Genomic DNA, 26,439 nt, shown 5'->3' on the forward strand with positions numbered 1-26,439 from the left:
GGGAGGCTTCAGGCCAGCTGGCCGCCCACCCCCGCCTGCAGCCCCCATCTCCACAGGTGCCGGGCCACCTGTGAGCCTCCCCGGGAGCTGAGGACACGGGCCACCCTTGCTGGAAGGAGCAGAGCGCCACGGGACCGGGAAGGGCCACGCCAGGCCATCTCTCATCTCAGCCCTAGTGGCCTCTGCCTCAGCGGAGGCCGGGCCTTCCCCTGCGTAGCCTGTGACTGGCGTGGTGAAGGTTGGGTACAACCCGATCTTAGCGCCCCGGAATCGCTCACCCATCCCCGCATCCCCGTATCAGACTTGGGCGGGTGCCTGCAGCTCAGGCCTCGGGGAGGCACAGGGCAGGGTGGTGGGATGTGGAGACCCGCCAAGGGTGTCCTGTCCACCCTCCCCAGAGGTGACGTGGGCACGCCCGCCGCCGGCTCTCCCACAGGGACGCTGGAGGAGATCTGGGGGAAGCGGTGAAGGAAACACATGTCCAGAGTGGGGGGCTTCCTCCTTCCCTCCCGTGCAGCCAGGCCCGGCCCCCTGCAGAAGGGAACGCCCGGCCAGTGCGGGTTCTCAGGGCACCTCCCACCTTTCCAGAGCCTGAGATCTCCTGAGGGCGGCATGGAGCGCCACTGGCCCAAGTGAGCCGCGTGCCCGTGCTGTGCGTGACCCCGTGCGCAGTGCCCAGCACGGGGACATGCAGGGCCCGCCACACCTCTCTGCCCAGTCCACAGAGCACGCACATGTGCAGAAAGTATTATTAAAACTTAAATTAGTTGCTAACATGGAGGGGGGGAAAGAAAGAATGAGATTTTTACTTCTCTTAAAAACTGTGACTACTTAGAGAAATTCAGCCGCGTCCCCAAGCGGGTGCCGCTGGGAAGAGCCGAGTGGCCCCCTCGGTGGGGTCAGCTCTCCCCGCACTGCTCGGCTCCAGCCGGCTGCATGGACTGACGCTCTGGACCCTGAATGTGGAAACTCCCCAGGGAGCGATGAGGCCGCCTAGGACACACAGCGCGGGCCGGACCAAAGCCTCTCTGGGTGACCCCCTCCCCAGGAACTGTCTGGGGCAGAGTCCAAAGCCTCCCTGGGCCAAGCTGCCTTCAGCACCGACCATTCTGTCCAGAACCTTCACGGATTGTAGCCCGGCAGTGGATCCACTGGAACACCTGAGGGCAGGTGTCAGGAACTCACAGCCAGGATCCTGGGTCCCTGTGCCCCGGGCGGCCCAGTCCTGGGCTTTGCCCCCCGACGTGCTGGGAATGTGGAGAACAATGTGGATTCTGTGCATGCTGGGTTTGCTTAAACCAGGGTGCCAGGAGATATAATGATTACAAAAGGAAAGGTCAGTCACTGCACCTGTGAGTGACCGCTGACCTTCACAGTGTGCCAGGGACCGCACCAGACACAGGGGGGACAGCAATACAGATAAGACACAAGCCCTGCCACCCAGCTCTCCTTGTCCAGCACTGCCTGGGGGGTGGCCTGCTGTGTTCCCAGGGAACTGGGCTCAGCCCGAATGTGACTGGGCATGAGTCTGGTTCTGCCAGAGGCCAGGTGTACGACCCTGGGCAGGCCCCCTGCCCCCTCTGAGCCCGTTTCTGCGCCTGTCGGGCCAGGGTGGCTTTGATCACAGGTTTCTGCCAGCCCTGGGGTCTGTGGGTCAAGGACTGGCAGAGAACTCCTGAATAGGAACTCGGCCAACACCAGCACCCAGGCTGCCCGAGGGAACACCGGCCGGAACCGTTACCACAAGCAATCTTCACTCTTCAACACGCTCTGCATGTTACTAGACGCCCAGAATCAGATGACGTGACAAGGACCCCGTCTGGGACTGACACTTCCCCGTGGCGAGTGGGAGGTGCCGCACAGACGTGGGCAGACCCAGGCCCCCCATCAACGGGAGGCCCAGAGGCCCTCCACCTGCAGCTCTACCCAAACCCACAGCTGGGGGGCTTGGGCTGCACAGGAAGCTCATGTCTAGGTCTGAAGGAGCGTCCATGGACGCTGTCATGCGTCCCTAGTGCAGCTGACCACCTGTCCTGCACCCACGGGACCGGCCACCCCTGACTCCCAGCTTCAGACAGGTCAGGAGGACATCCCACAGGCCCCAGCAGGCAACCCGCCAAGAGCCAATTCAAGCCCCATGCAGAATTCTAGCACCTAGCAGCACCTCCCCTGCTAGGAAGGGGTTTCTCAGGACACGTCCTCTGGTGGAAAGTAACAAAGACATAAAAGAAAAGTTTCTCACCCTGGTCCGCAAAGCCACATCCAGTCCATGCCAGCAGACCACATCTGTCCCCAAAGCCCAGGGCTCCGACATCACGAGCCTGCAGTCCGCCTCTCAGACGTGGTGAGTTCTTCCCCACCCCAGGCCCTTTGCACTGGCTGTCTCCTCCAGACCTTCACTGATTTACTGACTGTCTCCTCCGTGTCCTCAGACTTGTCACCACCAATGCGCCTCCCTCGGGGGCGGGAGGCATCCCTGACCACACACCCCTCTGAAGGACAGACACTGCCCTTCCCCTTCCCTACCCACCCCCCGACACCATCTTACCTATGACTGCCTGTTTCCCCCTGTCCTGCCCCACAGTGGAAGCTCCCTAAGGGCAGGGACCTTGTCTGTCTAGTCCCAAGCCGCTCCATGGCCAGCGGACCAGACGCCCACACCAGGAAGAAGTACCCTCCAGGCACGGCCTGGCCAGCCACCAGCTGTGTGGCCTGGAGGGGGAGGGGGCACATAATGACCATGTCCACCTGCTGGGAGACCGGTGAGGCTGAGCCGTCCCCAGCACCTGAGGCCAGACCTGCTCCCACCCGCCCACCCCCTGCCCTCTCGAGCTCTGAGGGCATCTTTCTCTGGGGCACAGGGGAGTCACGGGCCTCACTCTGCACCACCGTCGGCGGCTTCAGGGGACTCCTCGAGGGTCTCTGCTGCCCTGAGCCTGGGCTCTGCTGGTGGCAGTCAGGCAGGCTTCAGGGGACTCCTCGAGGGTCTCTGCTGCCCTGAGCCTGGGCTCTGCTGGTGGCAGTCAGGCAGGCTTCAGGGGACTCCTCGAGGGTCTCTGCTGCCCTGAGCCTGGGCTCTGCTGGTGGCAGTCAGGCACGACGCAGAGCCCTCCACACACACACATGCACGCACACGCACACGCACGCACGCACACACTCATGCACACACACGCGCGTGCGCACACACGCACACGTACACACGCACGCACACACATGCACACGATCGTCATTATCACACAGAAATTACAGCTACTCACTCCTCTGTGCTCCCAAGCAGCCCGCTGCAGCATTTAACTACGGTAATTACCGCATGGGAAGGCTGTTGACTCACGTCTGCATGGGGCCAGCAGAAGCCATGCGGGGTAGGCGCCCCGGGACCGGGTCTTCTTGAGCCCCTGGGACATTGGGAGCCACTCTGTGTCCATCATGGGGAGGAGAGAACAGCTTGCAGGCTCTGAGACCAACTCCTCCTGGAGCCCCTGGGCCCCACGACCTGGCATGGGGTCCTTTCAAAAGACAAGGCTAAGAAGGGTGGACAGCCAGGCCTGGTGGTGTGCCTCCAATTCCTGGGTCCTCTGGACATGTGTGAGAGGGTCCACACCCCTGGGTCGTTGGGGCTTGCTAAGACGGTGCTTCAGGGTGGCCGCCTGGTCACCCAAAGCCACACTGTGTAGCAGCATTTTACATAAGACTAAAAAGTCAAGTGTCCACTTCAACGCCTTGGGAAGCTGTCCGTGGAGAGACGTGCGAGCAAGCGTCCCCCGCCAGGGACCTTCTGAAGTCCAGAAATGGCTCCACCAGCTCATCCCAGTCCCAGGGTCCTGGGAACAGGGTCCACTCCAGGGCCTGGCCCCCGGGGTACCGGGGCTGGAAGGTCAGTGAGAGGCCAGGAAGGAGGTGTCCGGGTGCTCTCCCCGTCTGGAAGTCCTGTCCATGTCCTTGGTCTCCAGGGACACAGACCTGGCTCTGGAACCTGACGTTTCAGTCCTACTCACAGCGCACATGACCCCAAACCATCCCAGGGTCTATGTTCTCCGAGCAGGAACGTCTCCCTGCCTTCCCTTGGCCAACCCTGAGGGTCCCGCCCCTGTGTCCCTTGTCTCCCACGGGGACATTCACTCTTCACCGTGCAGGCCGCAGTGGCAGAAAGCCTGGTGAGGCCGGTGCCTCGTGCGTCCTGGAGTCTTCTCCCCACACACGGGACTGTCTCGGTCACAGAAGCTCGCTGCCCCCGCTCATCCCCTCGGCCTCCCACCAGGCAGACACCCCGGTGCGCCCTGTCTTCCCTGCCCGACCGACACGGCCCAGGGGACACGGTGGCTCCTGGCCGCTTCTCCTCTCCCAGCTCGGGAGGCACGGAGCCTAGACCGCCCAGGAGGAGCCAGCCACCAGCCTGTGCGCCGCACCCCAGGGAGGCGGCCGCACCCACCGCCCTCCCGAAGGCCGGCTCCGACGCCACCCGCCCGGCTGAGCTGGGTCTCCCCGGGCCCCGAGCCTCCACATGGCAGAATCCTCGCCACCAATGTAGCAGCGAAATGTTGTGAGACTCCTAACTCCCCATCTGTGTTTTGCCTCCCAAGAGGGAAAATAGTCTTCGCAGACATTCCGGTATCTGGCAGGCAAATTCTAAACCTTACTGGCAAACCACACACTTGTTTTCCCAAGCAGACAGCTAAGGAACCAAAAGTGGCTGTGTCTGCCACCAGCTGGGAAGGGGACTAGCCCACGGCTGTTCCACGAGCCCCAGCCCGGAGACCGCGGCCACCGGCCACCGGGGACTGCCTCCCTGAGAAACCCCGGGGGCCCACGGAGCCCGCACAAGGGAGGCCCACGGCCCGAGGCCACCGGGAGGCTGACAGAAACACTCACAGTGTGAAAACAACACTTCCTAACTCAAAGACAGGGGGTAAAAAAAGAGAACATACCGACCCTTCGCTACAACTCCTCCTACAAGCGCCGGAGGCAGCGGCACCGGGTGGCTCCGCGGTGGCCCGTGCCCTGCGCCGCCTGGACCCTCACTCTCCTTCGGATGGCACGTCCCCGCACTCTCCCTCGCCCTCCCCACACACGCCACACCGGACCCGGCGCCTGGGCAGCAGCTGATAACCGGTCTGGACAGAGGACACCGCAGAAGACTGGCCACTCGGGCCTCGATGGACGGGTGGTGGTGTCCAGCTGGGGCGCTCCACAGCCAGGACGGAAATGTGTCCTTTTATTTTTAACTTTCCCTTCCCCACGTTTCAGCAACACCAGGCGCAGAGGTGTGGGTGTCGGATCGGAGAGAACCACGGTGCGGAATAATTGATGACTTCAGCCTGGGCTCTCAGAGAAGCTATTTCAGATCTTCACTTTGATTGGGTTGTAGCAAAACGACTCAAAATAACACTAGTGCTTTCCCGGACCCAGAACACGTGAGCGGCACCCCAGGACCGGGGAACGGAAACCTCGTGTTTATCCCAGCAGAGAACTTGAGAGGAAAATGAAGAACGCAACATTTTCCCCCCTTGACCCTTGTTCTCTTCCCACCACACAGAGATCGGTGCCTCGTCCCGGGGTCAAGGTCCTGCCAGCCAGCGCCCCAGGCCCAGAGCTCATGGGAGGGGTCCGCCTGGGAGGAAGCACCCCCTTCCCGGGCAGGAGGAGAGAGAAGAGACCGTTGGGTTGGAACCTGTGTTAGGTGTTAGACCCACGATGACGGACAAGGCAGGAGGTGTGGAAGAGTGTCCAGGGCAGCCGGTTCCAATCCCACAACACTTACCTTAGCAGCTTAACTGCATCCTGTCTTCAGAACGGTCAGTCTGGTGAGAAAGAAGCCCAGGAAGGAGGCGGCTGGACCAGGCGCTGACCGATCGCCGGAGGGGCGTCCCGGGTCCCTATCACAAAAGAAAACAGAGAAAGACAGAGAGAGAGAGAAATGATGATGATGTAAAGTGAAATTTAACACATTCCCCCCAAGTCGCAGCGCGAGGCGGAGGTCAAGGAAATTCGACGGGGGAGAGGCGAAAAGATGACATCAGAGCCCGGGTGCGCGGAGGACGAAAATCTATCCCGGCGCGAGGCCACCGGTGACGCACCGGAGACAAGAAGCTAACTGCCGCCCAGCAGTGGGATCGTCCATTTTCATCAGATCAATAAAAGCTTGTATTTATCAGGGTTCCAAGCAGCTGCCACTTCTGACAACCTCCACTTTATTTTCTCACTCCTTGCGCAGGATCGGGGCAAAAAAAAAAAAAGAGAGAGAGAGAGAGAGGAGAAGGAGCTTTTTAATGCTATTTACACCTGAAGACACAATTCCATTAAAAGGTCCTGTTTTGTTAAAAGAAGCGGGATGGATATGATTATATTGGCAGGAGCGGGAAGCCTCTTTTGTTCTACCCACCAGGTCCTCTCCCTGCGATCCAGATCCAGCAGGAAGATGGCCCAACACCACCCTGTCCACGTGCAACAACGCTTTTTCTCTGATTTTATTTTATTTTCAGATATATATATATATATATATATATATATTTTTTTTTTTTTTGGCAATGGCGGTGGCAGGGTGGTTCCAACTTACCATTTCCGAAAAAGGGAAGGAAAAGGCCCCTCTGCTAAAGGAAAGAAAACAGTTACCACTCTAATCATCTGTACAACAATATTTGCTATCAGGCATTCTAAATAGATTATCACCAGTCCATCTGTGTCATTATTGATTTATAAGGCGGTAAGCGGCTTTCGAAGGGAAGCGTTCCCAACTCGAGGGCTCTGCGTATAAATCCGAGAGAGAGAGAGAGAGAGAGAGAGAGAGAGAGAGAGAGAGATATTGAGACCCCAGCTCAAACAGGGCAGCCACCGCCCCTCACTCAGGGTTAGGGTCCCGCCAACTGTCCCCGAGAAAGGAGAAGGAGGGAGGTGATAAATGGCTATATTATAATATACTGATCCCAAACTGATATGCAAATCTTGTTGTGTGTTTTTTTTAATATATTACTTGAGTAAAAAAAAAAAAAAGCATCATTAACATATGAATGCCGCATGCAAATGACGGTGACAGCAGATGTTGGTGCATGTAATTGACCTATATGTGAATTGCATCAGAACCCTTAACTGGATTAATTCAACTACCCAGTAAGCTAGAGAGTGTCCAAAAAAGAAAAAAAGAAAAAAAGAAAGAAAAGAAAAGGAAAAAGTACATTCTCTGGAACCGTGCACTGAGGGCAAGCGAAACCACCAGGGCTCTGAGGTTCTGAAACAAGGTCACTGTCAGGAGGATTCTGCTGCCTTCTGCATTCCACACCCCCCTTCCCGCCTCCCCTTCTTATGGATGACATCATCACGGGGCCGTGTAAATCGATCACTTAATAGCATTTAGAAAATACTGCAGTGGGGAACAGGTTGGGGGGGAGAGAGAGAGAGAAGGAGAGAGGAGGAAAGAGAGAGAGAGAGAGGAAAGGAAAGGGGGGAAAATGGCCCAGTTTTTATTCTTTTTCTTGGCAGAAATGTCATACCTCTTAAACGGAGGGTTTGTGCATGAGTGCACTGTGAAACACACAGATGCCATTTTATTCCCCGTCTTTATTTTTCCACTTCTCCTCAGAATGACATTAAATTGTATTAAATAGCCTTTTGTCCACAGGGCACAGACCACCCCGCATATGATAATGTATTAATGCCCCCACGTTCCAGCCACTGAGCTGAGACGTGGAGGATAAGTATGAAGCACCATTGTGTGTACAGCCTGCTAACAACTCTGACACATACTAATAGAAACATACCTAATAAATTACCGCTTTCAGGTCTAGCAAGCTGACATTTCTCTGCAAGGGACAATTTTATATTTGTGGCACAGAACAAAATTGCTTCATATGAAGCCACTGTGGATTAGCATAAAAATTAACACTTAAATTCCGGCTTATTTTCCACCCTCTCCCTCCTGCCACAACAATCAATTCCTCTTATAAATCTGATTAGATTTTATGATGCTTATTATTCAGAGCATGTCTCAACACAGCATTCGCGGGCTTGAAGACTATTTGTTTAAATAGGGGGAAAAAAAGAAAAAAGAAAGAAGCAGATAAATCTATAGGTATTTCTTTTTTTTTTATTACCCCATTCCCCACCAGTTTCTTGCTCATATTGTAACATCAGTAATTGATTGCACACATTAATTAACGTGGAAGGTAGGAATTCTGCATTATGCATGATTTATTTTCCTATCTGGTGAGGTCTGTCTGTTGCCCTTGTGTTTCTAGGACGTTGGGCTCAATGCTGGTCCAGACATAAATGCCAATGCTCATTCCCCCTGAAAGTTATTAATGTCAGATATGAAATGAGATTTTTGATTTCACCTGCTTACTAATCCACGGAAGCTGTTTTGAGCGATGCCGGCTTAAACACCGAAATTTGAAATGATATATTGCTGGATCTGATAACATGCAAATATGTTCATTAGACATAATTTAGCAGGAGAGAATAGCAACTTTTATAACACGTCTAGGTCAAAAAAAGAAAAAAGAAAAAGGTTGTTAATTAAACAAGAGTCATGAAAAATGGCATTACAAGGGGACTGTCCGGAGGGCATCGGAGCTTTCAGCTTGTTTAACGAAAGGCACTGGTGGGTGCCCAGGGCCTCCCACGCCCCGCGGAGGGAACTTCCTGAGTGTCACGTGATCTAAAGCGGGGCTAACAGGCTGCCCCGCCCCCACCACGGGAGCCGCGACTGGCCACGCGTTCTTCGTTGTTCATGGGCACGCACGGCGCTGCTGCATCTGACCAGACTCGGCCCTCTCTGTCTTGGTGGCTTCGAGTGATTTATACGGTGGAGTCCTTCACGGACAAACCAGCAGAGAAACTGCCGCGATCCCCACCCTGCCGCTGGCCGCCCCGCGTGTACGGCTGCCTGTTTTCAGTCGAGTCCAGCAGCAGGACAAGGGACGGGGGGGGGGGGGGGGGGGGGGGGGGGGGGGCGCGAGGGCAGGGGCTGGGGATAAGCACCTGGAGGACCTGCGTGCTCGTGTGTCTTCCTGTCCCTGTTGTCCCTCTCAAGTGCACGCTTCGGTTACCTCGGGAACCGGAGCACCGTACAAGAACTCCTTGGATTGGCCATGAGTTGAGACTCGATGCGAATGGGGCTCTGATACTCAGGTAAACAGGCCACCTGCACATGGTCCCTTGGGGTGACGCTTCACGAATCCTGAGGGGGAGGACCTTGGGGGTTACCTACAGTCTAAAGGGGGGCAAGATGAGTTTCCAGCTGGCCATGGGGCGGCCTTCCCAGAGCGGTGACCGCCGGACACCGGAGCCGAGAGGCGCGGCACACAGCCTGCGAGATCCAGAGCGGTGCGGCCAGGTTCCTCTTGTGGAAGGGATCCCTGCAGCCAGGTGCTGTGTAGCCGCAGTCTGCTCAGCAGAAAGAGCACGGGTCTGCGCTTGGAGTCACCCACGGGAGGGAACAATGGTCAACGCAAACCTCCACCTCAATAAACCAGAAATTGTACCCCCCACCCCCCATGCGCCAGTCGGCCTCGGGCACGAAAACCAACTCAGAGCTTGATCCAGAAGTTGTTCCTCCTCCACACTCGTGCGACGGAGGCTGGTTCTTCCCCCAGATACAGATACTTCCCTGTCCACATGGAACCCACCCGTCGCTCTTAGCCTGGCTTGCGGTCAGTATGACCACCCCAGCCAGAAATCTCATCTCATCTCATCTCATCTCATCTCATCTCATCTCATCTCCGGAGGGTGCCTACGGTTTCTGCGCCTTCAGACACAGAATCTCGTCCAGGGTACCACACACCTGGACACCTGTCCCGCCCGTCCCTCAGAAACCACGTGACATTCCGACACAGGAAATGGACGGAAACTCTTCAGCGGAAGAAGAGGAGGAAACATTAGCTCTGTGTGTGTGATCCTCGGTGGTTTTTTATTCCCACTACGCCGGTCACGGCATCTCCTGCCCACATCACGTCTGCCCCGCGCCCCCCACCCCAGTCATCAGGGAAGACAGCCCCTCCTCCCCACCCGTCAGGCCACAGCCCGAGCTCCTGCACTTGACCACCTATCTTCCTGGTTCTCATGTTCCAGGAGCAACGAGGTGGCTCAGGGTCACAAGACTTAACAAGGAGGGGGGGGCACACATTCTCGGGCAACGGGAAAACCCTGAGGAGGGAGGTGCCTCAGGACCCCGGCGCATGGGTGACATCGGGACCTCAAAGTCACAGCAGGTGGGCTTAGCCTGCACCTCTCTCAGGCCAACCGTGCTCCGTCAGGGACCCGGGCACTGAGCACCTGTCTGCGTCCACACCCAGCAATGGAACGACACTCAGGGTCGACCTGGGTCACGGTCACGCCAGTCCAGAGGCTCTGACTACTTTCAGAGTGTTCCATTTGTGGACGAGTGACCGACTAACGCACATGTGTGAACACACCGACAAAGAACTGAATGAAGACACGAAGTCACACGGGATGGATGAAAAGATAGAGGGACGGTCAGAGGAGTTAAAAAAGTCATACATTCACAAAAGAATGAGCAAACACAAAAATACCGTATTTTTTGCTCCATAAGATGAGCTTTTTTCCCCCCAAAAGTGGAGGGGAAAATGCCTGTGAGTCTTATGGAGCGAAAAATACAGTATTTTATTAAATATTTTAACACACTATTTGGTTCAGAATATTTTTTTTTCTTATTTTCCTCCTTAAAACCCTAGATGCATCTTATGGAGTGAAAAATACGGTACACATGTACACACACATACACACACACAAAAACACGCCTTATGAATGAATGAAAGGAATATACCGGCCTCTTTTCCACGAGTGAGGATATCCGCAAGCCTCTAAGCACTCCTACCGCCTGGGCTGACGTGAGACAAAAGGAGGAAAGTAGAGAAAAGAGAACCCTCATGCACTGCTGGTAAAACAGTAAATAAATAAACAGGAGAAGAAATAGCAAGTGACGTCTTGATTACTGTCAAATGTTTGGTCCCTCACCTCGGCCGCCTTCCCGTATCTCGGAGGACACAGACCCCTGGAGATCCGTGTGGGGCAGCAGGAAGAATTCTGCACAAACCCTCACTGGCTCAGGAGAAGCCGGACAGCACCCCTGCCCCCAGCTGAACCCCCAGGACGAGAGGACTCAGGCACCGGGCTTGGCTGCTGTCTCACGTCCACCTGCTAGACACGAACGCGCCCCTCCTGGGAGGCGGGGGTCGCCGCCGTCGGGCGCACAGACCCCAGACCCGACCAGCAAGCTCCTCGCATGGAGGAGGCTGAGACGTCGCACCGTCCTCGAGCTCCAAGTCTTCTCCTCCAGAACGGAGGTCATGTTCCTGGCCGTGCTGAGCTCAGGGGCTGGTCGCCACTCCACTGCCAGCAACCGTCCGTCCGACACCTCTGAGCAGGTGTGTCCTGCGGGCTCTGGGTCCTCTGCCCGTGGAGACCTTCCCTCCAGGGGAACACCCGTCTCCACCAGGTGTGCCTGAAGCGGGGGACTGGACACAGGGACTGTCATGACTCCTTCCAAGTGGGCATTACATTCCACCCCCAATCTGCCTAAATAAAGACGTCTGCACTTGCAACGGCTGTCCAGGCTAAGTCTCTGTGATTGTTAGCTCTTCTGGGGGAACCTGGTTTCCCGTCTGCAGCACCAAGAACACCGGTGGCTCTTCAATGTTTTCTAGCAGATCCCTTTCAAAGGATAAAAGCACCACGTCTGCAGCCCAGGCCGCAAGGACAGCGCCGACCTCCCCTTCTCGGCCCCCACGGCTTCTCCTTGCCACGGCCAGCGTCCCAGGGAGGCCAGTGTGAGAACTACCGGGCTGGAGCCTCCTTGGTGGGCAGGACATTATTAGTCGGTGGCCACAGTCACAGTGGCAGAGAGGGGCGCGTCCTGGGTGCCCGCACTCGGCTCAGCGGTAGGCGTGCCCACCCCGGTACTGTCGGGGCCACCTGGTCAACCTGGTGTCGCGTAGGTCACAGGAAGCAGACAGACGCCTCCCGCACCGACCGTCTTCCAGCCCCGTGAGTACACGCACTCTTCTGCCTCCAGCCTGCCATTGGTCCCAAAGCGGAAGGCCGGTCCCCTTTGGGGCACGCGGACCCAGACCCAGACCTGACCCCAAGAAAGACCACGCTGCCTCGTCTGCGGCTGCAGGTGGTGCTGAAGAAGCCCTGGCTCACTCGGACGCCCCGCAGGAGGAACGAGACCTCAGACACTCCCTCATACAGTGGTCAGAGCTCGCCTCCCAGGGAGGGAGACGAGACCTCGTCCAAAATCCCTGCCTTCCCAGTTCCCTTCCCCCCTGAACTGAGCCAGGGACAGCGCAGCCCAAACCTCAAGTCACCCGCGTGGCCCCTTCACCTAACTGCCCTATCTCCTGCCACCTGTGCCATTAACTAGTTATTTTTCTTTAAACTGACTCACAGGTCTCTTTACATTGATTTGTCTCGAAAAGGAATCACAGATGACACAGCCGTGAATATAAGACAACACCTGCTCCCCACCCCCCGTCTACTGGGTACCCAGCGGTATCAAGGAGAAGGAGGCTCAAGGATATCGCAGCGGAAGTCCTCTGGGGCAGAGGGGGGCGGGGGGCGGGGCGCACCGAGGTCAAGGTGAGCAGCCGGCTGGGGCTACAATCCTCCCTGTCGCACGTCTGACCTGTTGGCCAGAGCACCGAGCCACCTGCCTGAGCTTCGGTCTCCTCATCTGTTGATACGCATAGGACAGGAGCACCTCACCTCACCTCACAAGGTCATGAGAAGTAAGCTAAACTGAACAAGCCCGTTAACTAACAAGGAGGTGACAGAAGAAGACGCCTGCCTGGCCCCAGCTGTGGCTGCCATTTCTACACGAAAGGATAAGCCAGCGGGAGGGGCCCTCTACGGAGGTGGCCGTCGAGCACGTGTCCCTCACAGGATGGGGACTGAACAAGACAAGCAGAGTGACCCCAGGGTCAAGGTCACAGGCGAAGTGGTGGCGGCCTGGCCCCTCCCCGGGCTCTGCCCCAGCTCACCGTCGGACCTCGGGAGTCCCTTCCCTTCAAGTGTCAACTCTCCCAACTAGAAACCAATGATACTGAACCCCAGGGCCTCCAGAGCACCGGCTGGCTGTGAATCCCAGAGGCCACCATAAGCCCAGGAAATGAATGGTCCACGAGAGGGACTCACTCAGCCAGCAGCTGCTAGAGTGAGCGGACACCAGTGAGCGGGGAGACTCAAGCACTCCCAGTCCGAGACATAAGGTCCGGGGACAGCACACAGGAAGGAGGGAAGGAGGCATGTTGGGTCCCCAGCACAGCATCTGAGACAGGCCTCACCCATGTCCAAGCCCCTTGGCCCTGACCCCCAACGCCCGGCCCTGGCTCTGACTGATCACCGAGACCCCGCCCAGCCCTTGGCTCACTCTCTCAGTGCCATCTGCTTACGGTCATTACAACCGACACATCCACGTGTTACCTTGAAAATACAAAAACAGAGGTACCTCACCCGCTGGCCAAGGGGTGACCCGCCTCTTGCCTCCTCGCCGAGGCCCCGCTCACGTCCTGCAGGTGAGCTGGTCTCAGGAGCACAGGTGCACATCTGCGTCCTAAACCGCATGGCTCTCCACGCACAGGTCACCACCTCCTCCTTCCTGCATCAACGGGTCTGCCCACAGACGTCTGTCTGTCCCCCAGACACAACAGGAAAGGAGGTCCCTCAAGCATTTGATGGAAACTCTGCTCATCCCCGTGGCAAAATCTCACCTGCATGTTGGATTTTTAATCCCATCATCCGGAGGCCCGGGGCATTGGTCTGAGACCCTGGTCAGCAGCCCTCTGTACACGCCCCCTCCTCCCACCCTGTCTCTGGACGGCACCGGTCTTCCCAGGGTCACGGCCTCCCTGCCCCCAGGCCCTCCAGGTGGGAGGCTGCCCCAGACCCAGGCCCAGACACTGGGGGCAGGGGCTTGAGAGGCACTGTCGCCTGGGTACCCAGAGCTGTGATGGGTATTACAGGACGATGCCCCCAAATGCTGGGAGTCACTAGGCATGACTCTGGACAAACCCCCCACACACACACGCACACGTGTGCACACGCACATAGAGGCTCACTATGTAGCCATAAACACAGGCTCTCTAAGAGAGGCGGCATGGGGTCGGGGCACACAGTGAGGGGTGAAGCCGCTCTGTTTGTAATGGCTGTGCCCCGGGGATGGCCAACCCTTCTCCAGAAACATTCGAGGAAAAGACGCTTGCTTAGGAGTGGACACACTTGTCCTGCTCCCAGACGAGCTGAGATGATGCTACCATAGAAGGGTTTCCCCAGGGGCCCGCGGCTGTCCTGGCGGGGGTTGGGCAGGGTGGGGGGGTAGTGGAGCAGACCCGGGGACCACGCCTGCCCTATTGTGAACTGTCCAATCTCGGCAGACCGGTATGCATGATCTCCGCAAAACCCACATCAGCTATTCAGGTGTTTACTGCGCGGCGCAATTTTTATTAGAACAAACAGGGTAAGAACAGAACAAGATATGGTCTTTCTCATTTTTTTCTATTGTTCTGCCTGGCAACTTTATTGCACATTAGTTCAAAATAAGCTGCCAATAAAGTTCGGTAAAATTAAACTCGAGCAGGAGTTTCTTTCCCTCCATAATTCCTGTCGGGGTGTTTTTATTTTCATAAGGATTTGAAACGCAGTGCTAGCCGGGGTTCGGAATTTCACTGTCTCCGTAGTTACAACTTAACTCCTCCTGGCTTTATGAATTCCAATCTCAGTTCTTTTCAAATGAGCTCAGTTTTTATACTGTTGGCTTCGTACTGAAGAGGTCTTTGTAGCCGTGCGTGTCTTCCCGTACAAAGGCACCACGGAAAGCCAGAATCTTCTGTACTGTAATTAGGCTTAGAAAATTATGTGCTTTCTAATTTAACAGAACCTCAGAACACTGCCTGACCCACAACCTCAAGGCAACACCTGTTGGAATGGACTGATTTCAGGAAGTGTGGTGTTGTTGTTTAAAAAAAAAAAAAGATAGCCTGTTTGAATAGGCCAAACGATTTAATTTAAGATAGCAAAAAAAACCCAAAAAAACTCAAACATCTTGGAGTAAAAATAAGACGCTCTAGTAATTTGATTATAGCGAAAATCAAACACGGCATGTTGTAAGCAAACAATGGGAATTTTTACGCAGCTAAACGTCTTCTGTTTTGTTTGTTTTTTTCCTTTTCCTCTCCCTGGCCCTCTGTGATGCGCACATCGGACACAGTGACGTTCCTCTCGTCGCCAGCAGAGCAACGGCAGGTAGAAGAGAAAAAGCCAGCATAAATCATCGCGTCGCCGTCCGGGAAGCAAGAGGGAAGGGAAGTTTGAACTTCAAGCTGGAGCCTGTTTCCGGGCGTTCCGAGGACAATCTGCTGTGGAGAAGCTCAGTGTATACACAAAGGCATCTGATCCAAATATGCTAATGATTTTTACTGGTCGAATCTTAAAAGTGAGGTTTATTTTTATGAGCGTGCATTAATTAACCCCGCATGTCCTATCTCTCGGCCTATCTTGCCAGCAGTCTCATTTAAACATGTTTATTGTGAAATGTTTGCGTTCTCCACATTTGCGGCCCACACACAGATTATTTCATACTTTCCTTCGGAGCACTTAGAAAAGTTAAAAGGAGTTATTGTTTTTGATTAATGCCATTTTGGGGCAGAGAGAGGGAGGGGAAGGAAAAAAAGAAAAAAAGAGTTCCAAATCCTAGCTCTGCATAAATTCTTTGACATTAAAACAATAATAATAAAATAAAAGTCTGCAGCCCAAAGCGGGGGGCGGGACGGGGGGCTCATGTTGAGGTGGGCTGCGAAAACAGAACTTCATTACCTCGGGTATCTGTGTGAACTCTGGAATGGCAGTGGCGAGGTGGGGGTGGGGGCCACCGTCAGTCAGGACGGGGACGTCACGGGGCCAGCCGGCCAGGGTGCCGCACAGATGGGAGTCCATCTGACGGGCCCTGCCTGTCATCTTTTGATTAAGAAAAGGAAATGATTTCACCCAGAAGATATTCCCGCTTGTGTTGTTCTGTTTTAACTGAGTTTGTACTTTCCACCAAACTGGACGTATTTATTGAGGCTCAGGAGTTCACTTCGCGATGACCGACATCGCTGCAATCTCAACAAACTATTTTTTTCCCCCTCCTTGGCCAATTATCTAAATATCATAACGATAAAATAGCTTCAGACATTCTCCACACTGTAAACATCTCCGCTACAAAGCTCCGAGTGTAAACAGTGCAAAGGCATCGGAATGGTTTTAAGCGATGTTATAAAAACTGCTCTTAAAAACTAAACAAAAATGTAAAGCCTCCATCTGCTTTACGATTCCTGCACCGCCGCGTGGCTGTGGCGTGTGCCAGCTCGCTGAACCACGCTCGCTAAAGAGACTGCCGGGGTCACGGGCTGCAAAAACAAAGACCCCGTCTTTCATGGCGGGATTTCATTTTCTTCCCCCTTTCCCCTCGAGTCTCCCTGACGTGGCTGGGACCAAACCGAGTGCGCAGGGCCCGGCGAGGGGACCCGAGAAGCCCCTGCCTCTGTTGCAAGAGGACCCCTCTCTGAGCCTCGGGTTTTATAAGGGACGTCACGCAGCAGCCACTGGCGTTCAAGTTCTGCAGTGACTGTGGGTCGCCAGCCTCTGCGTGCTCTTCCTTCCTCCCAGAATCTTCTCCGGAGCCCCGTATGCACGCAACTTAAAAATAGACAGCAAGCCCTGGCCGGTTGACTCAGCGGTAGAGCGTCGGCCTAGCGTGCGGAGGACCCGGGTTCGATTCCCGGCCAGGGCACACAGGAGAAGTGCCCATTTGCTTCTCCACCCCTCCGCCGCGCCTTCCTCTCTATCTCTCTCTTCCCCTCCCGCAGCCAAGGCTCCATTGGAGCAAAGATGGCCCGGGTGCTGGGCATGGCTCTGTGGCCTCTGCCTCAGGCACTAGAGTGGCTCTGATCGCAACATGGCGACACCCAGGATGGGCAGAGCATCGCCCCTGGTGGGCGTGCCGGGTGGATCCCAGTCGGGCGCATGCGGGAGTCTGTCTGACTGTCTCTCCCTGTTTCCAGCTTCAGAAAAATGCAAAAAAAAAAAAAAAAAAAAATAGACAGCAAACGGCACACGAAGAGAAAGTGGTCGGGCCTGCGCTCGTGTGCCTGTGCAGGTCTGACTCCACAGTCATTCGGAGACCGCCGTGGTCCCCTGCTCTGAGCTCTGGCCAGGTTGTGCGGAGGCGCCTGAGCAGCTGAGAAGACTTCTCGGAGACGCAGGGACCCTGTCCTTTCCTTGGAAGGCGTGTCCCGGACGCACGTGCACGGTGAGGAGGAGCTGTGTCCTGGCTGGGCCCCTGCCATCTCCCATCAGGGACGGCCCTGCTGCCCTGGACAAGTCCTGGAGTCCTGAGGACCCTCCTGTACCAGGTCACCTTGTCCCCAGAGGCCCCTGCAGAGGAACCAGAGCCAGTGTGACCTCTGATCTCCCGGAGATGGGGCCGCTGGGGGCTAGGGCTTCTCAGAGTGAGGGGGACACTGCTGGTCAGACCCCAGGCCAGGTCTGACCACGTCCTCTCTACAGAGCAGACCCTCCTAACCCGGGTCTGGGGGGATGGCTGCCTTCCAGGAGTTGGCCTACCTTCCCTGGGGTGGCCTCTTGGCTCACGGTCATCCAGCCGGCGGCGGTAGTACCCCAGGGTGGGGGTCACACACTAATATCTGTGGGGGGGAGCACACTCAGGGCTGGGGACAACAGAGAGGTCACCCCAGCTCTTGAAGCACCAGCCTCAGCCCAGCCACAGCACCAGGGGTCCGTCCCGAGCACGCTGCCAGCCTCGGTCTCCCCCAACCTCCCCTACCGCCCAGGGCTGTGGGCCACCCCTCCTGTTATCCCACAGCGTGGGGGCCTCACGCCACACCCCCAGGGAGGACACCTTGAGGTAGAGTTGTCCATCTGTATGAACAGCTTCATGGGTCAGAGCAGGAAGCCCATCGTGGGCAAGGGACCCTCCACATGTCCCGGAAGGCCAGCACATCCACGAGCAGATCTCTGCCCAGCGGTGAGGAGGGTCCTGGGCGAGCCAGACCCTGAGACCTGAGGGTCCTGACAGGGGCCCATGGGAAGAGGACCACCCCTGCTTACTGGGCCAACATGTACCCCTGCCCACCGGCACCCCAGTCCACCCCACACCCACCGGGTGAGCTGTCCAGATGGGACTCCTGCTGCCTTCGGGGCTTCAAGAGCCCAACCCCGCCCAGACCCTGCATGGGGTTGACACCCAAGGGCTCCTAGCAGCTCCGAGGAGCACCCAACCCGTGGGCCCCGTGGGCTCTTGGTGGCTGGCACGATTCCGAGCACGTTCCAAATTTAAATCTGGGACGCTCTCCCCTCTTCTCGCTGCTCCAGAACATGGGGGAGACATCTGCCGGGAAACAGCTGTCGCCCGACAGCGGAGGCAGCACTGTGACTCTCCCACGAGCACCCGCGTCAGAAGCCGCACCTCAGCCCGCGTTACCTAGCTACGGAACCTCACCGCAAAGAGAGGACGGTGAGCTGGAGACGGAGCCGCCGCGGTGCACCCCGGCCATAAGCCCCCGCTGCGGCGCCCTGCTCCCCCGTCATCAGCCCGCGGTGCACCCGGCCGTAAGCCCCGCTGCAGCACCCCCTGGTCGTGAGCCCGCGGTGCACCCGGCCGTAAGCCCCGCTGCAGCACCCCCTGGTCGTGAGCCCGCGGTGCACCCGGCCGTAAGCCCCGCTGCAGCACCCCCTGGTCGTGAGCCCGCGGTGCACCCGGCCGTAAGCCCTGCTGCAGCACCCCCTGGTCGTGAGCCCGCGGTGCACCCCGGCCGTAAGCCCCCGCTGCGGCAACCCCCCCATCATGAGCCCGCGGTGCACCCGGCCGTAAGCCCCCGCTGCAGCGCCCCCTGGTCATGAGCCCGGGGCCCCCACTCCCTTGAGGGAAACGGAGGCTCTCAGAGGCTGGCAGATGTGCCCAAGATCACGCGGCGAGGAGGATCATGACACTGCCCTCACGAGGAGGAACAGTCAGAGCTCATGCTCAGCAGCAGGAGCGTATTACGCCCCGTGGTGTGGCCCACACGGAAACCCTCACAACTGCCCTGTGCGGCGTCCTCAGAGCCCAGTGCCCTCCTAGAGACGTGGGGAAACTGAGGCAGGGGGCTCTAGTGTCCTGATAGAACGAGGACCCCGTCCCCGGGCTGGCCGGCACCGTCCTCTCAGCCACCGTGCCACACCGTGGGCACCATCAGTGAAGGAGTTATCACTTACTGAGCTCTTGCTGGGGCCCGGCCAGGGGCCACCTGACCTGAATGTCATGAGTTACTGTCTTTCGTTCCCATTATCCACTTCGCTCCCAACAGACAGACACCGGAAACCGAGGCTCAGAGCCACCATGAGGTTTTCCCAAGGTCAGGCCCGCAGTGCGCAGCATGGCGCCCCACCCCCACCCCGAGCCCCCCTCACCCTGGGTGCCGGCTTGTTCCAGAGCAGATTGCCCGCCCGCCTCGTTGGCCGGGGATCGCGGGAGCGGGACCAGCCCTGTAAGCCGTGCTCAGCCAAGTGCTGGAGATGCTGATCAGGACTTGGCTGTGGTTGCCAGGCCCTGTGCTCGCCTCACAACGGCTAATCTAGGTTATAATGAGGGTTTAGACTAAGTCCGGGGGAGGGAGAGGGGCCAAGCCGGAGTCCACGGTTCGAGCAGACGGTGGCGGAGCTCCTACAAACACTGACCATATTTAGGAGAAGTCCGAAGACTGGGGACATAGTCATTCGGCTCAGCCACTGACCCGGTGGGCCCAGCGGCCTGGCTGGAGTGTCCAGCACCAGCCCTGGCCACCCTGGCCTTAAAGAGCTGCAGGAGAGGGGTTCATGAGCCTTCCCTAGGGTGGCCCAGGCTCAAACATGAGGAAAGGGGTCTCACTAGAAGGGAAAAGCAGGATTGCGTTGGAGTGACAGTCTGGCCACTGAGGAGGACAGCGGAGGCCCTGGGGACGGGCCTCCGAGAAGCAGGCTTGGAAGGGACGGGCCCGCGGCCTGCAGAGCCGCCGGCCGCCCTCACCGTGCTGGCTTGGCTCGGGTGCAGAACCAGGAGACGGCGCTGGCAGGTCAGGCTGCACTTTCCTCGAACTAATCGCTAATGAAGTTTGGGGCGAGCTATTTTGAAAACAGCCCACACAGCATAACCACACGCCTTCATCAGCTGCCGTCCTCAAATGCAATTTCATTCATAATTAAATATGAAAAAGCCACCACCTTAAAATAACATCAGGGGTCACAGCTGAGCTCTCCGGCCTGGGCCCGTGAATTCTGACCTCTTGCTCACCCCTCCAGGTCGGTCTCTGTCACTTTCCCAGGCACATGGGTCTACCTGTGGCCAGCTCCACACCTGTGCCCATCCCACTGCCTCCCGCGCAGTCCGTACACCCTTCTTCCTCTGCCTCAGAGGGCCGGCCGGACCCAAGGGTCAGCATCACAGTCTCTCCTAAGAAGCCTCAGGCAGCCCAGCCCGAAGGGCCTTCTAAGCATCATTCCACCTGCAGGTATCCGAATCTTTCATTCGTTTATTCATTCGTTCGTTCAGCCAATGCTCCCTGAGCACCTACACTGTGCCAAGCACCAGAGAACCAGTGACCAGTCAGACATGGTCTCTGCCGTGGACAGCGCCTCCTTCCTAGGGACTGGAGCCTAAACCAGCACTGGACACCATGCTCAGAACCTGCTGACCAGCCCACAGTTCTGGGCCGGCCCGCCTCCTCCCATGTCCATCCATGGCTCTGCCTTCACAGCTCCTCCTGAATCTGCACATAGGAGAGCTCAGATTAGTGGGGACGGTCGGATGTCACCCTTGAATCCATGGTTCCTGGTGGTTTCTGAGCCCCGGTGGGAGGCAGTAGCTGGACAGGACCAGTGATGGAGAAGAAGCCCGTTCCCTGCGCCCGGGGGTAGCGAGCAGGCAAGAATGTTTGAACGGCCACCATCTGGGGGCAGCTCCAGGCAGGAGGTGTCCCAGCACAAGGTGGGTGGGCGGGTACGTAGGACGTGGCAGTCACAGGCTCTCAACCAGGGACGCCCTGGGAGGAAGTGGCCAGGAGGTGGCCAAGTGCTGAGAAGGGGCCTGGGGCCAGGGCAGCTCAGGTGGCCAGCACTCACAGCAGGAACTCAGCACGGGTGCAAGGCTGGGCCATGCTGCAGAAAGGGGCAGGGTGGGGACGGGCCTCCAGCAGCCTCCAGGTCTTGGGGGACAGGAGGTACCACGTCAGCAGACCCGCCCGGACGAGCACTGAGCACCTGGTGTGCACTGTTATTGTATCTGTGTGCACTGTTATTGTATCTGTGTGCACTGTTATTGTATCCGTGTGCACTGTTATTGTATCTGTGTGCACTGTTATTGTATCCGTGTGCACTGTTATTGTATCTGTGTGCACTGTTATTGTATCTGTGTGCACTGTTATTGTGTCTGTGTGCAGTTATTGTATCCGTGTGCACTGTTATTGTATCCGTGTGCACTGTTATTGTATCCGTGTGCACTGTTATTGTATCCGGCTCCCAACAGCCCTATCACAGCGGGAGGACACTAAGGCTTCAAGAGGTCAAGCCACACGGCCAAGGTGACATGGCTAATTCTGGAATCGATTACCCGAGGCCAGTCCCTTCTGGAGCCTCAAGGGCCCCCTTCCTACTGGCCAGGTGCTTCTTCCGGCTGCTTCCGGCTCCACCTCGCGCAGGTCCGCCCCCCGTCACCACCACCTGTGCGCACCCCCCCAACCTGTGGGTGGTCCGTGCCCACGGACCCGCCTAATCTCAACCTAAAGGCTGGTTTGGGGGTTTCTTTTAAATTTATCCTCATTAAGGATTCACAGCACACCAAAAGAGTGGTTTAAAAAAAAAAGATTATCTTTGCAGAAAAGGAATATCAGCAAAAATAATCACTATTTCAGGCTCAACAATGAGTCTCTAATGAGGACAGCAGTCATCAGTTAAATAAACATATCATTAGGGTGAGAAGGGACGTGTCAACACAGACACAGTCCACTAACTCGGGGGGCGGGACGTCTGCGATGGGGTCCGGTCGGCGGGCGGGTAGGTCTTCCTGGGGCATGGCCAGAGGTCACCTCCAGAGGCAGGGCTCAGGGTGGGTGCGGGCAAGGTCAGCTCAGGCTAGGTGGAGGCGACTAATGGCACAAGTGTCAGAAGGGAGGCAGTGGGACAGCGCCTGGGGCCAGGCAGGCCGGCAGCAGGGAGCAAGTCTTCAAGGAAAGATCCAAAAAGCGTCAGACAGAGACAGCACCAGACAGGAAGACGAGGAAAGAGGCGTGTCTGATCCAGAAGTCACACCCCACCCGGACACCTGGTGTGGCCACCAGGTCTCCACCTAGCGCTCCTCAACGGCAGACCCTCAGGTGAGGTTTCCGTGGGGAGAACACACAGCCTAGTAGGGCTCCACTGGAACCCCAGACTTCTCTCTGGAGTCCACAGCCCTCCAGAGGTGACAGCAGTGTTCAGTCTAGACAGGGGGAAAGACCCATGGGCCGTGGGAGCTGAAATACTCACCAAGTGCTTCCTGAATATCAGGCACTGTGCTAGACACTGGCATTCACACGGAGCATGGGGCACTTGGCTCTGCTCCTCCTGGTACTTAAAACTATGGGAAGAGGCCCTGGCCGGTTGGCTCAGTAGTAGAGCATTGGCCTGGCGTGTGGATATCCCAAATTCAATTCCTGATCATGGCACACAGGAGAAGCACCCATCTGCTTCTCCACTCCTTCCCCTCTTGCTTCTCTCTCTCTCTCTCTCTCCCTCTCTCCCTCTCTCCCTCTCTCCCTCCTGTAGCCATGGCTCGATTAGAGCAAATTGGTCCCAGGTGCTGAGGACGGCTCCATGGCCTTCACCTCAGGCACTAAGAAGAGCTCAGTTGCTGAGCAACAGAGCAACGACCCCAGATGGGCAGATCATCACCCCTAGTGGGCTTGCCAGGTACATCCCAGTTGAGGTGCATGGGGGAGTCTGTCTCTCTGCCTTCTCTCCTCTCACTGAATACCAAAAAAAGTTTAAACATAATTATGGGAAGGAGAGAGACAACGGTAAGATGATTACAGGCTGCAGTAACGTGTTGGAGTAAACAAGCAGGATGAGAGACAGTGAGCAGTTGCGAAGTCAAGCAAGGCCTTTTTGAGGAGGGACACTAAGCCCGTGTCTGGAGGACGCAAACAAGCCGGGTGTGAAGGGCTGGGAGAGGCAGTCCTAGGAGAGTGTGGGCCGCTGGATGCCCACTCAGGTCTGACCACGTCCCTGAGAAAGGCTGAGGTCCCCGGCAGCCCTGGAGGTGACAGTCTCTGAGAGAGCAGGGCAGAGAGAAGACAGGCCCAGATGTGTGGGGGGGGAGGGAGGATGAGGAGGACCCCTGGGGGCTTCTGCTTTCTCAGTAAAGAGGAGGGCAGTGGCCACAGGGGACAGCAGGAAGAGGCGGTGTGGCCATTGGTGAGCAAGCCCCCCATGGTTGTGGTCAAGGGTACAGAGCAGCCCCATCACCCCAACTGTGTGATTTTCTCGCGAGGCTCCGGTGCAAGGGACTGGCCCAGACAGTGGGCGCGTGAGTTCACCCGGGGCTGGAGTTTCGTCAGGTGGACACCTGAAGGAGGAGGAGGCCAGGGAGCCGGGACTGACGGACGTGTTCTCTAAGCTGGGGGAAGAGGACAGAGAGCAGAGGACAGGCCTGGCCGGGACAGGGCAGGAGTGGCCAGTGAGCAAGTCTCCTGTGATCAGAGTGGAAGCAGAGGCAGTGGTGGACACAGGCAAGGGGACCAAGAACCAGATTTCACAGGCAGTGCAGGCGCTGGTTACTCTCAGGTCCAGCTGTGGCTGGGGGCCGGACAACTGAGGTCAAGTGGAAGAAAGTGGCTAAAGGTGAGACGGTTAGGGAAGCAGAGCCCAGCCTGTTGAATGCACAACCGTGACCCTTTTGGTCAGTGACTCTCTGGACAGCTGAGCTGCAGAAACTCAGAGTGAGAGCGTGCCCCAGGGAGCACGGGCATCAGAATGCAGGGACACAAGTGACCCCTCGCGTCAGCCACCCTCGCGCACTCAACCGAGAAGCCAACCGGAAATGCGCAGGTCGTCACAGGGACAGAGAGATCAGAGAGTTGTGGTGTTCAGGAATCGTCGAATAAGAAACAGTAATCTGTCGTAAAGATAGACAGTATTTATTTACTAGTGTCAGTGACCTGGTCCCTGACGTCCCTGGTCCATCAGAATGCAGGGGGACTGGGACCCCCATGTCTCCACTCACAGAACATGGTCAGATACAGGGACTGGGACCCCCATGTCTCCACTCACAGAACATGGTCAGATACAGAGCCGTGCAGTCATGTTTGCAGGAGGGGCTGGGACCCCCATGTCTCCATTCACAGAATGCAGGGGGACTGGGACCCCCATGTCTCCATTCACAGAACATGGTCAGATACAGAGCCGTGCAGTCATGTTTGGGGGGCCAATGCCCTAGCCAGGGCCTCACTGACACTCAGGCCAAACTCTGCTCGTGGACGGGGCATGAGCTCCACCTGGACACCCAGGGTTACCTGGCCACCCGCTGCCACCCCGTTCTGATCCCTACAGAGCACCGGCCCCCAGCAGCCGCACCGTGAGAGTGGGCAGGTGGGGAGCCAGCCCACAGACCATTGCATAGATGTGGCCCCAGAGCACAGGTGTCAGCATGGGGGGGCTTGGAGCACACACCCTGGAACCGGGACCTGAGGCCCAGAGTGGCAATGTCACCATGCTAAATCCCTCTGGCGGCCAAGCATGACACTGAGCCAGACCCGATGCCCAGCTCCAAGGTCAATGGTCCCCCAAGTCCCCCCGCCCAGAAGATGGCGAGGCTGTGTTCCCACCACCTGACGGTGGGCGCAAAGCTGGAGCGCCTGGCCCAGAGCCCGTGCCTTCCGAGGAGAGGAGAGACTCGTGTTGTCCCACCTGGGACAGTCACCAAACCCTTCCCGTCCTATTTCCCAAGCTGTCTCCAGCAAGCTTCTCTTCGCTTCAAACCTTACGAGGTTTTACGTTCACAGACTGCAGGGGACTCAGAAAGGGGTTTTCTTACACTAAGAAAAGGCAAATATCTGGCCTTTCAAGCATTTTTTGTCAAGAAAATCAGATGTGATATGTTTGCAGCATCTGTTGTGACTGTCAAATTGGAGTTTCTCTTTAAAATTCATGCACAAGAGACCGTAGAGAACTGTGACTGCAGTGACTTTTATGATCAATAAAGTATAGTTACTCTTTTTTAAAAATGAAATAAAAATACCCCAGCCTATGCCCACAAGACCCAGGTGCAAGGCCCTGACCACTCAGGAAGGGAAGGGGGGCGCCACCCAACTGTGTGCCAGCTGCTTGCACCTAAACCCACTTGAACATGATTCTATGAGCCGCCAGCTTAACACAGGATCAGACTTAGTGCGGTTAGTATGTAACATGTGGGCATGACGATAAATAAAGGGTGCAACGTATCACTCAATATTTACCTAACTCGGCAAAAATTAGCATTGGTGCTGGTGGTGCTGGGAGTCGTCGTCATAGCAACAGAGCCAAAGGCGCATTTACAGAGTACCCACTGTATACCAGGCACAATGCAAAGGAACTCTCAAACACAACATCTCATGTAAGTCATGAGATTATACAATATCCACAAAAAAATAAATAAATAAAAACGTCTTATTTTGCAATATTTTAGTCCATTCGGCTCAATCGATATTCTTCGAAAATCAAGTAGCAGAGTTCAATTATGCCCAAATCAATTTTGATTTCTCTTCAGTAATGTGGTAGAAAGTGTCTCCCCCAAGTGCAGTAAGTTATGCCCTGGAGCTAACCACCCCACCACGGTAATAACTCTCCATTTCTAAAAAAGTGTGAATTTTCATGGATTGGCGGACGTGACCCTCAGACCTATCGATCAGGGCACCGAATGGTCCAGGGTGCAGCTTCCGCCGGGCACGGCCGGGGACAGACACAGCTGATCAACTTCTGTCTGCTCCAACCCAGGGCCTCCGCCAGTCCATCCAGAGCACGGCTCCGAGCAGCATGCCTCAGGGTCTGGTGTCCTCTTCGGTGGCGGGAGCCAGTCCCCACTTCACAGAACAGAGCTCGGATGGTAGCAGCACCTTCGAGTTTCAGTCCACAAGCAAGCCTTCTGCTCAACGGGTTTGAAAGAGACCCCCCCTATCTCCAGTCCCCCACCTCCAAAATTCCAGCACAGCATATGTTAGCTCCAAGGGCCAAGTTGGCTGGGGACCATGCGTGTTTTCCACCTGAAGGGTCTGTTTTCAGCAAGCAGGGCCACACTCCCACAAGGCAGGCGGAGGTATGCCCTGGACGCTGAGCGCCCCATCCTTCTGGACTTGCCTGAATGAGGCTGTTCTGCCGTCCAGAGCTCCTGCAGCCCCCATGCTCTGCCTG

At 56.7% G+C, this 26,439-nt stretch overlaps 1 protein-coding gene across 4 annotated transcripts in view; it reads right to left on the reverse strand.

Annotated features, from left to right (window-relative positions):
• The window catches only part of ZNF536 (zinc finger protein 536), a 409,759-nt gene that overhangs the window by 280,032 nt on the left and 103,288 nt on the right, over positions 1-26,439 (reverse strand). For all 4 annotated transcript variants that reach the window (XM_066243745.1, XM_066243744.1, XM_066243746.1 and 1 more), the window contains exon 2: positions 5,759-5,873. The gene's annotated coding sequence lies outside the window, so the exon portion shown is untranslated. The remainder of the gene's footprint in view (positions 1-5,758; positions 5,874-26,439) is intronic.

Source organism: Saccopteryx bilineata, chromosome 9 (assembly GCF_036850765.1).
Source record: "Saccopteryx bilineata isolate mSacBil1 chromosome 9, mSacBil1_pri_phased_curated, whole genome shotgun sequence".
NCBI lineage: Eukaryota > Metazoa > Chordata > Mammalia > Chiroptera > Emballonuridae > Saccopteryx > Saccopteryx bilineata.